Here is a 12,409-nt window from a genome sequence, read left to right as displayed (position 1 = left end):
CACCAACAGATAACATAACAGCCTAACCAGCTCTGCTAGGGCGAGTAATGTTCAGTGAGCTGTTCTCTCTCACTTAGATGTCTGAAAGTAGCTAGCAAGTTAATACAGAACGCTTGGAACAACCCTTAAAGAGATGGGTGGGGCTAAAGCTTAAGAGGGTGTGAACGATGCTGATTGGGTGTAGACAAAGAAAGGCTCTCCAATAGTAGTACCAAAACATTCAAAGACCAAATTACTTTCCCATTGTTCCTTAACTGTACTGTATGATATATCATTTTGTAGCTTTGAGTCTCTACTTTTATCCGATGTAGAGTACACAATTTCAAGTTATGCTACATAAGTCCGATTTGAGCCGGTCAGTCACAAATGTGAATCCCTCGCCCGTTTCCATGACCCCTGGCAAAAACAGGGTTAGACTGTGTATAGGGCAAAGATCTTTGCCTGTTCCTCTGGCATGGATTCAGCATACAAATATGGAAACTCCAATGTTCACACCAATTCCATACTTTTAAATCCATGACGGAAAGTGTGAACTTGCACTCTTGGGAAAAGGTTGAGAACCGGGATCTCAGCCTTAGGCACCTTATTACCAGTTTGTTATTCTGTTATTGATCCAAGTGGATGAGGACATTATTGTGACAAAGGAGGCTGCTGTAATGTTGAGATGCCAGTAGGAGGAGCTCTAGTCTAGAACACTGGAACCTTCAGTAGCACTTTGATGGAGATGATGAGGAGTGATGGGTCACATTATGTGAGAAAACACATTCAGAAGCCATATAGAACAGTCAACACTTTGTTATGGATCTGTATTTAAAGAAACGTTGAAAATGGACTGCATTTAGGCAAAATCTAAGCCCACCCCTCAAATGAAGAAATGTAAATAGCTATGTGGTCTTTAGCAGTACATCCAGTACATCCCTTTCTGACATGCTGTTGATACATGTGATTGTCTTAAATCCCCGACTAGGCTACTTTCAAAATGTGTCAATCACTAAAATCACAATTCTTGTTTCTATGCACTGCTACGACGGTACAAGATCTCTCCCCTTCACTATCAATAAGTGCATTGAGGACGACGTCCCCACAATGACTGTACGTACATACCCCAAACAGAAGCCATGGATTACAGGCAACATTCGCACTGAGCTAAAGAGTAGAGCTGCCGCTTTCAGGGTGTGGGACTTTAACCCGGAATCTTAAAAGAAATCCAGCTATGCCCTGCGACGAACCATCAAACAGGGAAAGCGTCAATACAGGGCTAAGATTGAATCATACTACACACTCTGACGCTCGTCGGATGTGGCAGGGCTTGCAAACTATTACAGACTACAAAGGGAAGCACAGCCGCGAGCTGCCCAGTGACACGAGCCTACCAGGCTAGCTAAATCACTTCAAAACTTGCTTCGAGGCAAGCAACACTGAGGCACGCATGAGAGTATCAGCTGTTCCGGACGACTGTGTGATCACGCTCTCCGTAGCCGACGTGAGTAAGACCTTTAAACAGGTCAACATACACAAGGCTGCGGGGCCAGACGGATTACCAGGACGTGTGCTCTGGGCATGTGCTGACCAACTGGCAGGTGTATTCACCTGATTGAGTCTGTAATACCAACATGCTTCAAGCAGACCACTATTGTCCCTGTGCCCAGAACACAAAGGCAACCTGCCTACATGACTACAGACCCGTAGCACTCACGTCTGTAGCCATGAAGTGCTTTGAAAGGCTGGTAATGGCACACATCAACACCATTATCCCAGAAACCCTAGACCCACTCCAATTTACATACCGCTCAAACAGATCCACAGATGACGCAATCTCTATTGTACTTCACAATGCCCTTTCCCACCTGGACAAAAGGAACACCTACAGTGGGGCAAAAAAGTAGTCAGCCACCAATTGTGAAAGTTATCCAACTTAAAAAGATGAGAGAGGCCTGTAATTTTCATCATATGTACACTTCAACTATGACAGACAAAATGAGAAAAAAAATCCAGAAAATCACATTGTAGGATTTTTAATGATATTATTTGCAAATTATGGTGGAAAATAAGTATTTGATCAATAACAAAAGTTTATCTCAATACTTTGTATTTACCCTTTGTTGGCAATGACAGAGGTCAAATGTTTTCTGTAAGTCTTCACAAGGTTTTCACACACTGTTGCTGGTGTTTTGGCCCATTGCTCCATGCAGATCTCCTCTAGAGCAGTGATGTTTTGGGGCTGTTGCTGGGAAACACAGACTTTCAACTCCCTCCAAAATGTTTTACTGGGTTGAGATCTGGAGACTGGCTAGGCCACTCCGCAAGTGCCATGCGAGAGTGGGCATCCAGCCAGGGCGTGTTGTGCCAGCTCAGCGTGTTTGGTCTCCGGTACGCCGTTTCGGCCCAGGGTATCATGCGCTGGCGCTGCGTGCTGTGTCTCCGGGGCGCTGCCAATATGCCTGCGCTCCGCCCGTGCCGGGCGAATGTGGGCATTGAGCCTAAGGGAGAGGTGCGAGTGGTTTGCACCAGATCTCCAGTGCTCCCCCACAGCCCAGTCATCCGGTGCCTCCTCCACACACCAGGCCTCCTGTAGGTCTCTCCGTCTCCTCCCTCCAGGTTCTCCTGTCTGTCCAGAGCTGCCGGAGCCGCCCGTCAGTCAGGAGCTGCCGGAGCCGCCCGTTTGTCCGGAGCTGCCGGAGCCGCCCGTCAGTCAGGAGCTGCCGGCGCCGCCCGTCTGTCAGGACCTGCCGGAGCCGCCCTTCACTCCGGCGCTGCCGGAGTCTCCCGTCTATTCGGGGCCCGCTGCAGGGGTCCCCAGTCCGAGGTCGGCGCCGAGGGTCGCCGCTCCAAAGGCGCAACTTAAGTGGGCCAAGACTATGGTGGAGTGGGGTCCACGTCCCGCGCCAGAGCCGCCACCATGGACAGATGCCCACCCAGACCCTCCCCTATGGGTTTAGGATTTGCGTGGGTGGGTACTGTCACGTCCTGACCTTAGTTCCTTTTTTATGTCTCTATTTTACTTTGGTCAGGGTGTGAGTTGGGGTGGGCATTCTATGTTTTTGTTCTATGTTTTGTATTTCTGGTTTTGGCCTTAGTATGGTTCCCAATCAGAGGCAGCTGTGCATCGTTGTCTCTGATTGAGAACCATACTAAGGCAGCTTGTTTTCCCACTATGGGTTGTGGGTAGTTGTTTTCTGTGTCTGTGTTTCACCATTCAGAACTGCTTCGATGTTCATTGTTTCACTATGTTTTTTTTTGTATTCAGTGTTCAGTTATATTTTCATAAAAAATGGACACTTACCACGCTGCGTTTTGGTCCAATCTTTCATACTCCTCGTCAGAAGAGGAGGAAAATCATTACACATCGTCTGTTAGGGGCTTCTGCTTTTCTGGAATAGTTGTCTTTGTCTTAAGTCCTTTCTGTGGTTTTCATTCATACTCAGCAAGTAGAGTACGGCAACAAAGTGTGGACAAACGCTGTTAGTGTGAGAAAATGAGTCTGTAATGTATAATCACCATCATGTGTGATTGCGTTGCAGTGTTACTGGGTCAGGATGGCAGGAGTGTGAAATACACCACTCAGAGTATCTGCACCTTGAAGGGGTCAACAGTAGAGCTGTCCTGCTCTTACACATATCCCAGTGGCTATACAATCACAACAACCTTCTGATTTACCAAACTTTATACCGTGACTCTGAGTGGTGACCCAGACTACAAAGGTCGTGTGACTGTCACGACTCCGACCGAAGGTGGCTCCCCTTCCCGTTCGGGTGGCGCTCGGCGGTCGTCGTCGCCGGCCTACTAGCTGCCACTGATTATTTCCTCCCCCTCCCTTATGTGTTCATTGAGTGCACCTGTTTTGAATTCTGTATAATTAGTGAGGCTTTATTTAGTCAGCCGGCCCGCCTGGTTCCTTGTGCGGGATTAATTATTGTGACCTTCTGTGTTGTGTAAACTTGTGTGCACGTCTGTGAGTTACGTGCTTTCCCATTTCGTGGGTCTTTTCTGGACCGTTTAAGTCCCCCTGTTTGGGGCGTTTGTTTTGTTTACGCCCTGTGTTTTCGTGGGGTTGGCTTATGTTCACCGTTGTGGTGCATTAAAATAGCACTCCCCTGAACTCTCTGCTTCCTGCGCCTGACTTCTCACCCACTACACTCAGAACGTTACAGAATCCCGCACCCTGAGGAATGGAGTCAGCAGGAGCAACAGCCAATCCCCTCCCATCGATGGAGGAAAGGGTTCTACATCATACCACCGTTCTCCATCGGATCGGAACGGCTATGGATCAAGTGATGGAGAGAATGGACCGATGGGAGAGAAGTGGTCTCCTCTCTCCACCTTCGGCTCCCCCCCCTCAGGACTCCCCATCTCCCGACTCCAGCACCCTCCGTCTTACGCTCCCGAGGGTCTATGATGGAGCGGCGGCGGGGTGCCAGGGGTTCTTACTCCAGCTGGAACTGTACCTAGCCACCGTCAGACCCACTCCCTCGGGAGCGGAGAGGGTGAGTGTCCTCATCTCCTGTCTCACGGGTCGTGCTCTGGAGTGGGCGAACGCAGTCTGGAATGGCCCAGACTCAGCGAAGGAGCACTACCCAGAGTTTTCCCGCCGCTTCCGCGCAGTGTTTGACCACCCTCCAGATGGCCGAGCAGCGGGAGAGCGACTATTCCATCTCCGGCAGGAGAAGAGGAGCGCCCAGGATTACGCGTTGGAGTTCCGGACCTTGGCAGCAGGATCTGGGTGGAACGACAGGGCTCTTATCGACCATTATCGGTGTAGTCTCCGGGAGGACGTCCGCAGGGAGCTAGCGTGTCGGGACACCGCTCTTTCCCTGGATGAGCTAATTGACATGTCCATCCGACTGGACAATCTGCTGGCTGCCCGCGGGCGTTCGGAGAGGGTCCTGTGTGTTCCACCACCCAGCACCGTCACTCCCGTTCCGACCGAGTTGGGAGGGACTGTGCCGAGGGGTACCGGAGGAGGAGGCTCCCTCTGCACCAGCTGTGGTCGGAGAGGACACACGGCCGATCGGTGCTGGGGGGGTCCGTCTGGGAGTCGAGATGGCAGGCGGAACATTTCTCGATCACCCCAGGTGAGTCAGCACCAAACTCACCCAGAACCCCCTGTTGGTCACATGTTTGTCTTGATTTTTTTCCTTAAATTTTTCCCCTCTTCCCAGCATAGGGCGCTAGTCGATTCAGGCGCAGCTGGGAACTTTATGGATCGCGGACTCGCTATTAAATTAGGTGTTCCGCTTGTGCCGATAGATTCTCCCTTTCCCGTGCACTCCCTAGATAGCCGGCCATTAGGGTCAGGGGTGGTCAGGGAGACCACGGTTCCACTGGACATGGTAACGCAGGGGAATCATAGGGAGCGTATCAGTCTCTACATTATTGATGCGCCTGCGTTTCCAGTGGTGCTAGGGATTCCCTGGCTGGCCCGGCACAATCCTAAAATTTCGTGGAGACAGGGGGTTCTCCAGGGGTGGTCAGAGGAGTGTTCTGGAAGGTGTCTGGGAGTTTCCATCGGTGCCACGTCGGTGGAGAGTCCAGACCAGGGTCCCACGGTGTGCATTCCCCCCGAGTATGCCGATTTGGCAATCGCTTTCAGTAAAAAGAAGGCGACTAAATTACCACCACATCGACCGGGAAGGGATTGTGCGATAGATCTCCAGGTAGACGCTGCGCTTCCCAAGAGTCACGTGTACCCATTATCCCAGGAGGAGACGTTGGCTATGGAGACATATATCACGGAGTCTCTGGGACAGGGGTACATTCGGTCCTCCATCTCACCCGTCTCCTCGAGTTTCTTTTTTGTGAGGAAAAAGGAGGGAGGTGGACTCGGACATCGAGCGGGCGTTACGGGCTGAACCCGCGCCTCCTCAGTGTCCGGCGGGGCAGAAGTACGTGCCGCTTGGTGTTCGGGACCAACTGATTCGGTGGGCTCACGTCCTACCCTCCTCGGGTCACCCTGGGGTGAGGAGGACAATAGGAAGCCTTCGGGGGAGGTATTGGTGGCCTACCTTGGCTTGGGACGTTAAGGTTTATGTCTCCTCCTGTTCAGTATGCGCCCAGAGTAAGGCTCCTAGGCACCTTCCTAGAGGGAAGTTACAACCCCTCCCCGTTCCACAACGGCCATGGTCACATCTATCCGTAGACTTCCTGACCGATCTTCCCCCGTCTCAGGGGAACACCACGGTTCTGGTGATTGTGGATCGGTTCTCTAAGTCCTGCCGTCTCCTCCCGTTGCCCGGTATCCCTACAGCCCTACAGACTGCGGAGGCATTATTCACCCACGTCTTCTGGCACTACGGGGTGCCGGAGGACATCGTTTCTGATCGGGGCCCCCAGTTCACGTCCCGAGTATGGAGGGCGTTCATGGAGCGTCTGGGGGTCTCGGTCAGCCTGACCTCCGGTTATCACCCCGAAAGTAATGGGCAGGTGGAGAGAGTAAACCAGGAGGTGGGTAGGTTTCTGCGGTCGTACTGCCAGGACCGGCCAGGGGAGTGGGCGAGGTACATCCCCTGGGCCGAAATGGCCCAGAACTCACTGCGCCACTCCTCTACTAATGTGTCCCCTTTTCAGTGTGTGTTGGGGTACCAGCCGGTCCTGGCACCGTGGCATCCGAGCCAGACCGAGGCTCCTGCGGTGGAGGAATGGGTGCAGCGCTCCAAAGAGACCTGGAGGGCCGTCCGGGAATCCCTTCAACAAGCTAGTGGACGGCAGAAAAGGAGTGCTGACCGCCACCGCAGTGAGGCCCCCGTGTTTGTACCGGGGGACAGGGTCTGGCTCTCGACCCGAAACCTGCCCCTCCGCTTGCCCTGCCGGAAGCTTGGGCCGCAGTGTGTAGGGCCTTTCAAAGTCCTGAGGAGAATAAACGAGGTGTGTTATCGATTACAACTCCCTTCCTATTATCGTATTAACCCCTCGTTTCATGTGTCTCTCCTCAGGCCGGTGGTAGCTGGTCCCCTACAGGACGGTGAGGTGCCGGAGGTCCCTCCTCCCCCTCTGGACATCGAGGGGTCCCCGGCGTATACGATACGGGCCATTCTGGACTCGAGACGCCGGGTGAGGGGCCTGCAGTACCTCGTGGACTGGGAGGGGTACGGTCCGGAGGAGAGGTGCTGGGTACCGGTGGGGGACATTTTGGATCCGTCAATGTTGAGGGATTTCCATCGCCTCCATCCGGAGCGCCCTGCGCCTCGTCCTCCGGGTCGACCTCGAGGCCGGTGTCGGCGCGCTGCGGGAGCCGCGCGTCAAGGGGGGGGTACTGTCACGACTCCGACCGAAGGTGGCTCCCCTTCCCGTTCGGGTGGCGCTCGGCGGTCGTCGTCGCCGGCCTACTAGCTGCCACTGATTATTTCCTCCCCCTCCCTTATGTGTTCATTGAGTGCACCTGTTTTGAATTCTGTATAATTAGTGAGGCTTTATTTAGTCAGCCGGCCCGCCTGGTTCCTTGTGCGGGATTAATTATTGTGACCTTCTGTGTTGTGTAAACTTGTGTGCACGTCTGTGAGTTACGTGCTTTCCCATTTCGTGGGTCTTTTCTGGACCGTTTAAGTCCCCCTGTTTGGGGCGTTTGTTTTGTTTACGCCCTGTGTTTTCGTGGGGTTGGCTTATGTTCACCGTTGTGGTGCATTAAAATAGCACTCCCCTGAACTCTCTGCTTCCTGCGCCTGACTTCTCACCCACTACACTCAGAACGTTACAGTGACGTACCGTAGCGACAAGAAGAACGGCCACACTCTGACAATCAGAGACCTGAGAGACAGTGACTCAGCTACATACAAGTTCAGATTTATAGCAGATCAGACCGTAGGGAAATATGCTGGCGATCCTGTAGTCACTCTGTCTGTCACAGGTACAGTTAAATTCAATAAAGCTAAACTGTTGAATTCCATTTAATTCTGGGCATTAGTCTTGGTTTGTGTTTACATCTGTATAGAATAGGATTTCTTCCATCAGTGTCTTAGAGGGAAAACTCAGTGATAAAGGGATTTACAGTGATATAGTTTTTTAGCCACTTTATTTGGATAGTCTGGATAGATGCTCTACAGATGGTCATTCTATCAACACACTACCTGTTGATTGTCACGTTCTGACCATCGTTTGTGTGTGTTTTCCTTGTTTTAGTGTTGGTCAGGACGTGAACTGGGTGGGCATTCTATGTTGGATGTCTTGTTTGTCTATTTCTATGTCTGGCCTGATATGGTTCTCAATCAGAGGCAGGTGTTAGTCATTGTCTCTGATTGGGAACCATATTTAGGTAGCCTGGGTTTCACTGTGTGTTTGTGGGTGATTGTTCCTGTCTATGTGTTTTCACCAGATAGGCTGTTTAGGTTTTCGTTACGTTTAATGTTTTTGTAGTGTTTGTGTTTAGTGTGTTTTTTCATTAAACATGAATCGCAATCGACACGCTGCATTTTGGTCCGACTCTCCTTCTCACCAAGAAAACCGTTACAGAATCACCCACCACCAACGGACCAAGCAGCGTGTCAACAGGCAGCAACAGCAGCGTAAAGAGGAATGGACATGGGAGGACGTTTTAGATGGCAAGGGCTGTTACACTTGGGAGGAGATACTGGCTGGAAGAGATCGCCTCCCATGGGAACAGGTGGAGGCACTTAGGAGAGCAGAGGCAGCCGGAGAGAGGAGCCGGCGATATGAGGGAACACGGCTGGCAAGGAAGCCCGAGAGGCAGCCCCAAAAATTTCTTGGGGGGGGGCTAACAGGGAGTATGGCTATGCCAGGTAGGAGACCTGGGCAGACTCCCTGTGCTTACCGGGGGGCTAGAGAGACCGGACAGGCACCGTGTTATGCAGTGGTGCGCACGGTGTCTCCAGTGCGGGTGCATAGCCCGGTGCGGTATATTCCAGCTCCGCGTGTCGGCCGGGCTAGATTGAGCGTCGAGCCTAATGCCATGAAGCCGGCTCTACGCAGCTGGTCCCCAGTGCGTCTCCTTGGGCCGGCTTACATGGCACCAGCCTTGCGCTCGGTGTCTCCGGTTCGCCTGCATAGTCCAGTGCGGGCTATTCCACCTCGCCGCACTGGCAGGGCGACCGTGAGCATTCAACCAGGTAAGGTTGGGCAGGCTCGGTGCTCAAGAGCTCCAGTGCGCCTGCACGGTCCGGTTTTTCCAGTACCACCTCCACACCCCAGCCCTCCGGTAGCAGCTCCCCGCACCAGGCTTCCTGTGCGTGTCCTCGGCCCAGTACCACCAGTGCCAGCACCACGCATCAGGCCTATAGTGCGCCTCGCCTGTCCAGCGCTGTCGGAGCCCTCCTCCTCTCCAGCGCTGTCGGAGTCTCCCGCCTGTTTAGCGCTGTTAGAGTCTTCCTTCTCTACAGCGCTGCCGGAGTCTCCCGCCTGTTCGGAACTGCCAGTTTGCAAGGAGCTGCCAGTTTGCAAGGAGCTGCCAGTTTGCAAGGAGCTGCCAGTTTGCAAGGAGCTGCCAGTTTGCAAGGAGCTGCCAGTCTGTAAGGAGCTGCCAGTCTGTATGGAGCTGCCAGTCTGCATGGAGCTGCCAGTCTGCAAGGAGCTGCCAGTCTGCAAGGAGCTGCCAGTCTGCAAGGAGCTGCCAGTCTGCATAGAGCTGCCAGTCTGCAAGGAGCCGCCAGAGCTGCCTTTCTGCAGGATGCCGCCAAAGCTGCCAGTCTGCAAGGAGCCGCCAGAGCTGCCAGTCTGCAGGGAGCCGCCAGAGCTGCCAGTTAGCATGGAGCAGCCAGAGCCGCCAGTCAGCATGGAGCAGCCAGGGCCGCCAGTCAGCATGGAGCAGCCAGGGCCGCCAGTCAGCATGGAGCAGCCAGGGCCGCCAGTCTACATGGAGCAGCCAGGGCCGCCAGTCAGCATGGAGCAGTCAGTCAGCATGGAGCAGCCGGAGCAGCCAGTCAGCATGGAGCAGCCAGAGCAGCCAGTCAGCATGGAGCAGCCAGAGCTGCCAGTCAGCATGGAGCAGCCAGTCAGCATGGAGCAGCCAGAGCTGCCAGTCAGCATGGAGCAGCCAGTCAGCACGGAGCAGCCAGAGCTGTCAGTCAACCAGACTCTTCCAGATCTGCCAGTCGACCAGACTCTTCCAGATCTGCCAGTCGACCAGACTCTTCCAGATCTGCCAGTCGACCAGACTCTTCCAGATCTGCCAGTCGACCAGACTCTTCCAGATCTGCCAGTCGACCAGACTCTTCCAGATCTGCCAGTCGACCAGACTCTTCCAGATCTGCCAGTCGACCAGACTCTTCCAGATCTGCCAGTCGTCCAGACTCTTCCAGATCTGCCAGTCGTCCAGACTCTCCCAGATCTGCCAGTCGTCCAGATTCTCCCAGATCCGCCAGTCGACCAGATTCTCCCAGATCCGCCAGTCGACCAGATTCTCCCAGATCCGCAAGTCGACCAGATTCTCCCAGATCCGCCAGTCGACCAGATTCTCCCAGATCTGCTAGTCGACCAGGATCTGCTGAAACCGCCAGCCAGCCAGGTTCTGGTAGTTTCTACTACCTGCCTGGGCTTCTTCTCAGTGCTGAGCTTCTTCTCAGTGCTGAGCTTCCTCTCAGTGCTGAGCTACCCATCTGTCCCGAGTTACCTCTGTCCCGAGCTGTCCCTCTGTCCCATGTTATCATTGTGGTGGGTAACCTATTTAGGGACGTTTAGGAGGGGGATTAAAACTGTCATGGAGTGGGGTCCACGTCCAGCGCCAGAGCCGCCACCGCGGACAGATGCCCACCCAGACCCTCCCCTATAGGTTCAGGTTGTGCGTCCGGAGTCCGCACCTTGGAGGGGGGGTACTGTCACGTTCTGACCATCGTTTGTGTGTGTTTTCCTTGTTTTAGTGTTGGTCAGGACGTGAACTGGGTGGGCATTCTATGTTGGATGTCTTGTTTGTCTATTTCTATGTCTGGCCTGATATGGTTCTCAATCAGAGGCAGGTGTTAGTCATTGTCTCTGATTGGGAACCATATTTAGGTAGCCTGGGTTTCACTGTGTGTTTGTGGGTGATTGTTCCTGTCTATGTGTTTTCACCAGATAGGCTGTTTAGGTTTTCGTTACGTTTATTGTTTTTGTAGTGTTTGTGTTTAGTGTGTTTTTTCATTAAACATGAATCGCAATCGACACGCTGCATTTTGGTCCGACTCTCCTTCTCACCAAGAAAACCGTTACATTGATAAGTTACTGCTTTTATTTTTTACTGTGTCACAATAGTCTCTTTCTACTATTTTCCCTGTACCTTGACACAGCTCTCTCTCCACAGAGTGCCCATCCTGACCCTAACTGGGACACACACACCACTGAAAATGAGGACCAGACACTCTGGCTGTAGGTATGTTATAACACATTCATATAGGTGTTTATTTTGTATACAGTTTTTGTGTTTGTTTGTGTGAGTGGGTAATTGGGTGAGTGAGAGAGATGAACACAGAAAGTAGAAGTGAGCGAGAATGCTATAGTGCAGTGTGTAAAGTGCTCATGCTGTGTTTCCTGTGTCGCTGTCTCTCTCTCAGAGTGTGAGGGACTCGCCCAGTGACACATTCACAGCTCTTCAGAGAGACACTCAGCCCTCTGTGTATCAGACCATCCAGGGGACCACCCACAGAACCTGGACTGAAGACAACCACCACATAACCTCGGCTGATAGAACCACCACAGAACCTGGACTGAAGAGAACCACCACAGAACCTGGACTGAAGAGAACCACCACAGAACATGGACTGAAGAAAACCACCACAGAACATGGACTAAAGAGAACCATCACAGAACCTGGACTGAAGAGAACCACCACAGAACCTGGACTGAAGAGAACCACCACAGAACCTGGACTGAAGAGAACCACCACAGAACATGGACCGAAGAGAACCACCACAGAACATGGACCGAAGAAAACCACCACAGAACATGGACCGAAGAGAACCATCACAGAACATGGACTGAAGAGAACCATCACAGAACATGGACTGAAGAGAACCATCACAGAACATGGACTGAAGAGAACCACCACAGAACATGGACTGAAGAGAATCACCACAGAACATGGATTGAAGAGAACCACCACAGAACATGGGCTAAAGAGAACCATCACAGAACCTGGACTGAAGAGAACCACTACAGAACATGGACTGAAGAGCTATGGCTCCAAATCAAAGCTAGTCCTTACACCTCTATTCTTTTGCTAATATATTGTTATAATATCTTGAAGGTTCAACCAAATTACAAAATGACACATTGGTTTCCCTTCCCTTTTAGCAGTCTATGAACATGGTGTGACATCAGTCCCTGCTTTGGTTTAGTTTCCCCTGACACTGTTTTCACTTGCTAATGTTTTAGCATTCGTGTCACAAATTACTGCACCTGTACATAGCCCACCTATAATTTAGCCCAAACAACTACCTTTGCACCCCATTATTTTTATTTCTACTTTGCACATTCTTCCATTGCAAAACTA

This window comes from Oncorhynchus mykiss, chromosome 13 (genome assembly GCF_013265735.2).
Source record: "Oncorhynchus mykiss isolate Arlee chromosome 13, USDA_OmykA_1.1, whole genome shotgun sequence".
NCBI lineage: Eukaryota > Metazoa > Chordata > Actinopteri > Salmoniformes > Salmonidae > Oncorhynchus > Oncorhynchus mykiss.
The sequence above is the reverse complement of the archived record's forward strand: the minus strand, read 5'-3'. Positions refer to the sequence as shown.